We start from the raw sequence: 5,946 nt of genomic DNA, 5'->3' as shown, positions 1-5,946 counted from the left end.
GCCTATTATGCAAAATATAATCCTGGAACAAGAATGATGAAATAATGTTATAAACACAAATAGGCATCACATGAATAAGGATAATGAGATCTGCATTTTAAATTGAGGACAAGAATATCAAGATCCACACTTGAAAAGCTGCAAACCAACAATAGTCAATAGGAAATGTATTTGATTAATGCTTCTTTGTTTTCTATGAAAATCATTTTCTAGTGTTTGGTATAGTGGAAAATGCAAGTTAATGGAATATGTTTTTTGTGGTCAACTAAAAATAAGCCCAATAGAGTGGAAATTGTTTTCCACTTTTTAAGATTATAAAATATTTTTCAGAATATTATATACTCAACAAACCACCAAAACTAAGACCCATAAAAAAAATAAAATAAAATAAAAAATCCTAATGGTAACTTCTCTCTTTGTTGCTTCTCTCTTGACTGTTTACTAACACTAATTAATTAACTTTCTTCCAAATGACATTTTCTTAAGATTAGTCATTTTTCCACTTAATTTTTCACCTACATTCCAATTTTGGGGCTTACTTTGAAACTTCGAAAGTATGAAGTGGTTCTTAACTTTTTATTTCTTTAGATTCTTCCTTTATTGAAGTACCAAAAATATGGTCAGTACTAACTAGATTTTTTCAAGGTTATACACCTGACCAAGATCACAACTTTCACAAGCTTTTCATGGACAAACTTGTTTTGAAAATAAAAAGGGCGGGGGTATTTCAAAATTTAAAATACAAGATTTCAAGAACTTTATCAAAACAAAATTTTTTGAACTACAAACTTAGTTTGTGATGCAATGAAAAAAGAGGGGATGGGGGCGTGCTTTTAAAGTTTAAACTTTAAAATACAAAATTTCAAAAACTTTTTTTTTTTTTAATGGGTTTCAATTTTCAAAAGCTTTTTGAATGACTGTGAGTCTATGACGCTGTAAATTTTATTTTTTTTAAAGTGTTTTTTAAATTACAAGATTTTAATTACGGACACGTGTAACCCTTACCCTTAATAACTTAGTCAAAACAAGCTTCCTTAAACGACAGAACGTTAAGAAAAAATATTTCAAAACAAGCTTTTCTTAAACGACAAGACGTTTTAGGAAAAATAAAAATATTGGCAAGCGAAGCTACTCTTTTGTATCAGAGCCAGGTTTCGATCCTGGGACCTGTGGGTTATGGGCCCACCACGCTTCCGCTGCGCCACTCTGATTTGTTGATCTTATCTTGTAAAATTATATTTTACATTAATTTGTTTTCTTTATATCATTTTTTGCCAGTCTTTCTACTTCATATTTCATAAAAAATATAATGCACATTGCACTTTTAACAAAGCTGCAAAACCATCATTGCACCAAGTTTCAACGCAATGGTTTGAGCAACGAAATTTGTATCCATTCCCGCTTCTTGCGAGATTCATGTGATTATTAAAATTAAAAATATATATATATTCATATAACAAAATATTTTATAGATGGGTCATGCTAACAAGTGTTTTTAGGGTAATGGTTAATAATTTATTTTAGAAAAATTTTGATACCAGATTTATAGAAAATGAAAAAAGCTGTCAAAATATTAATTTTTTTTTCTTTTCTCATAAAAAATTTATTTAAATGAATTATTAACTAATGTCCTAAGGGCTTCCGTTAACACCTCCCTCTACGGATTTGCATTCTAACTATAAGACAAGAATAATAACAAGATCCATAGTGGAAGCTGCAAACCAACGCTAGAAAACAACATGGAAGAGTACAGTAAATTATGATACTTATTTTGATAAGTTCTTCCTATTTCTAGAGATTCTTAAAAATTTATATAAAAAAAAAAAATAGTAATTGAGCAAATAGTCAAATACTAGTCAATTATGGGTCCACTACCAATTGGGATTATTTAGAGTTTTTTAAGTTTATACTATCACGAGGTTTCTAGATTCTTATGTGAGATGATTGAGTTTTACAACATTCTTAATAACTTAAAAATAAATACCACTATAGTAATGATCAATATTTGTTGTTTTTAATGTTAATGGCTTAACAAGATTAAATTCAATATATTTGTGTGTTTGAGTTTAATTGAAAAACTTAACAAGTTAAGTCGAAGATATTATACCTAAATTTTAACCTTATTTTTATTTAAATATTGTTAAGAACTTAATGCAACGTTAAAGATTAAGGCTTAAGTAAGGCAAACCCCAGAGTCCAAACGTACAATCAAGAACCGATCCCCTACCACAAAATTTGGGAAAATTAGGTTCAATAATTTATGAATGGACCGAGATAGAACCAAAATGGGCCATTTGTACACCATAATGTACCAAAAACATGTCAATAATGATAGGTCGTGAGCTCTAAATTACTTGCTCGAGTTGAGTTGACTTGCTTCAATATTCTCCATCTAAGCTATATGAGGCCAAATTTGGCAAATCAAAATGCTGAACAAGTCCCAGACAGATGCATATGATTTTTATCCACATTGTCCAACCCACCAAGCATGTCTCAATGACCCAAATTCATCTTTCTTCTTCAACGAAAGGAATGCCAATCCCAAATATCTTGAAGGAACACATGCAGGGTTTCAAGGAATATGGAAAATCCAATTGCAACTTTCCTTTAAATTCACCCTAATCATTGGATGCTCCCAAAACTAGTAGTTGGGTTGGAAGATCTTTTTCCTTTTTCTTTTCCTCTATTTTCGGACAGTTAGTCATAAGTTTTTTTAAATAGTGCATTTGCCCATGTCCATAGCAACCTCCACATTCTTACATTAATAAAGAATTCCGACCAACCTAAAGCGACAAGGAGGACCACAATATTTAGGCTTTATTATGGTAAGGGCCATGAAACTCGACAAAGGAAGTTAAAAGTTGGTTGTAGGTAGCTAGAAACAGAAATGAAATGACAATGGTGGTGGGGTGGAGTTGAATCATGGGTGTTTTGCCCCAGTCCCATACCAACATTACCCATCACCGTCCCTACACCGCCCTATCATGCAAGGCCCCACTTTGCTCTGTTTATATCCCACAATTATGATTATAAATTAATCAAGTTGTTTATGAATAGTTTATACTCAGTTTGATAAAATAAACTTGTTCGTATTCATTTATTTAGCAAATGAATTAAGTTCAAGTCCAAATTTAGACAAAGCCGACCCTAAAATTAAACCTAAGTTCCTTGTTATAAAAACCCTACCTGCTTTATAAATAGGTCTCATCCTATATACAGTAGATTGTCAACATTAGTCATATAACCTCTCACATGGCGACATATTAAACAATATTTATCTCTCTCTCAACACCAATGTGTTCAAATGCAATAATGTGTTTGTGACTATGTGGCCCAATTTAAGTACATATAATATTATATGTTATACGTACACAAATATAAAAAGTATACTTATATGAACTTTGATATTGAATTGCGTCAGTTTATGAAATAAAGTTTATAAGATATGAAGTTCTTATTTATGATGATATAAATTCTCAATTTCGTAACAAAAAATAATATAAAATTTGTAATCATATCAGATAAATTAATTTTTAGTGAGGAGCTGACTAATGACAATTTAAGTGGCTATTTGAGAAATTTGAACCAATTTCTTCCTATTTAAAAAAAAAAAGGAAAACACTAGTTAATCAAAACAATAATTTGGAAATGGTAGCTTGAGATGTAACACCAAAAATTCAGTTTAGATAACAATTTAATAAAGTTACAATTTTAAAAGTGTGACTAACGTAAAACTCAAGCAAAGTTGAGGTGACAACTCATGTTCACGAGTTGGGTTATTGTTGTGTCAACTCATGAGTATTAGACTATATAGGTCGACTTGAATACGACACGTTTATCAATTTTGTCAAGATCCTTTCACCCAAACACAACCCATTTATTAAACATGTAACATGATACAACATGCATACCTTATTTAATAAATATGTCATGTTAAGGTCAACACAAATTAACAAGACCCATTTGATTAATAAGTCAGGTTAACAATTTCACGTGACACGTATAACTTGTTCATAGCAATGCTCATGTTTTATAACATGTACATAGTACAGCTAGATTTCAAAAAAAAAAAAAAAAAAAAAAAAAAAAAAAAAACTCTAACAATTAAAATATAATTACAATCATATATAAATTTAGAGGCAGCCTATAGAGAATGAAATTAGAGGAGAAAATGAGCTTATATTGCTAGGGTTTTGAAGGGTAAATTGGTAAAATGACTCTTAATTAAATAGGTTAAACAAGGTTTTGCGTGTTTGAATCAAATTGACATATTTATTATATAGGTCAATTCATATCGATCTGTATTTAATATGAACTAGCTAAAGCTCAAACCTAACTTGCTAACTTTACGTTATGGTCTATGTCATGTTCGTGGGTTGTGTTAAGAATTACCACCCCTAGGTAAATTGTTAACCACATACTACTTTGTGAAAGAACATTTTCAAGATTCCAAAATCTATATACATACATACATACATATATATATATATATATATATATATATATATATATTATAATTCAATAATATAGTGGGAGAGGGGAAACTTAAACCTTATATATCTCAATTGAAAATATTAGAAGATGTTAACCGATTGAGGTGCAATGCTCTTCATACTTATCATTATAATTTATGCATTATCTTATCGTATAACCTTTTTGACTTATAAATCCAAGAAGAGAGGGAAGAAGTTTTTCTTCAAAATCTAACCGTTAAATTGCATATTCTTATTATATACTCTATTTTTGCAAAATTTTAAGAAAATAAAAGATTAATAGCTATGTCATTAATAAAATATTTAAATTTCAAGTTTTTGTGACCTAAAATTATGCATAAAAAATAAGTTTATCAATCGAATAGTAAAGTTCAACCTCTTTGATAAAGGTCAAGAAGTGTGGCAAAAATGTGGATTCTCTGAGAGGTGGGAGGTCCCTAGCGTGGGTTTTAGTGGTGGTCTTATTCTTGCTTGGTTGCCTAGACAAGGTCAAGAAGTGGTAAAGGCCAAGTGAACAATCTCACCCCAAAAGTGACAGACACCCGAAAAGCAAGACAGTGATGAGAATGCAAAATGTCATATTTTTCTCTCTTAATGTTTAGTCTGTTATATTTATTTGGTGCCTAAATGTACTCATTATTCTTATATTTTGATTTAGGATGTAAATGGAGGCATTAAGTGCAAAATGTAGCTAATTGGGCGATTTTGGACGGCTTTGACATCGCTTCGTAATCTAGGCATAACTCTCTCATCCAAGCTCCGATTGAGATTATTCAAGATGCTATGGAACGCTAAGACAAATCTCTACAACTTTCATGTTTTGAGTTTTGAGAGATATGGGTTGCATCAAGGTCAAAACACAGCCCTCTAATGTCTACAGCTTTGGGGTGGTGTTATTGGAGCTCCTCACTAGAAAATCCCCCATTCATACTACTGCTGGTGATGAGATTGTTCACTTATTCTTGCTTGGCCTTTATTGATCGAATAGTAAAGGTCAACCTCTTTGCCACACTTCTTGACCTTAACCACACTTTTTATGCATAAGGTAACAAATCCTCTGCAGATCTACAATGTAAGAAAAAAGCCCTGGATTTAAAACCCGATATCTTATTTCTCATGGAAACTTGTTTAGCTAGTGGTAAAGGTCAAGAAGTGTGGCAAAAATTTGGATTCTCTGAGGGGTGGAAGGTCCCTAGGGTGGGTTTTAGTGGTGGTCTTATTCTTGCTTGGTTGCCTAGACAAGGTCTTCAAGTTGTCTATGACTCACAAAATCTCATACATATTAATCTACTAGATAATAGAGGGTTCCCTCTTTAGATCACTTTTGTCTATGGGCATCCTGATCATGCTAAGAGAGGGGAGGTGTGGCAACAGTTAAGACAATTAAAATAGCATGCACATCCTAATTGGCTCTATATTGGGGATTTCAACCAAATTCTTTCAAAAGAAGAAA

The 5,946-nt window shown here is 31.4% G+C and overlaps 1 non-coding gene across 1 annotated transcript; it reads right to left on the bottom strand.

Moving 5' to 3' along the window:
* Window positions 1-1,139: 1,139 nt before the first annotated feature.
* TRNAM-CAU (transfer RNA methionine (anticodon CAU)) lies at window positions 1,140-1,211 on the bottom strand. The gene has a single exon. It is a non-coding gene; the product is annotated as a tRNA-Met (tRNA).
* Window positions 1,212-5,946: the final 4,735 nt, after the last annotated feature.

The sequence above is a fragment of the Quercus robur genome, chromosome 2 (genome assembly GCF_932294415.1).
Source record: "Quercus robur chromosome 2, dhQueRobu3.1, whole genome shotgun sequence".
Lineage (NCBI taxonomy): Eukaryota > Viridiplantae > Streptophyta > Magnoliopsida > Fagales > Fagaceae > Quercus > Quercus robur.
Note: the sequence above shows the minus strand (reverse complement) of the source record. Positions and strands in the feature narration are given on the sequence as shown.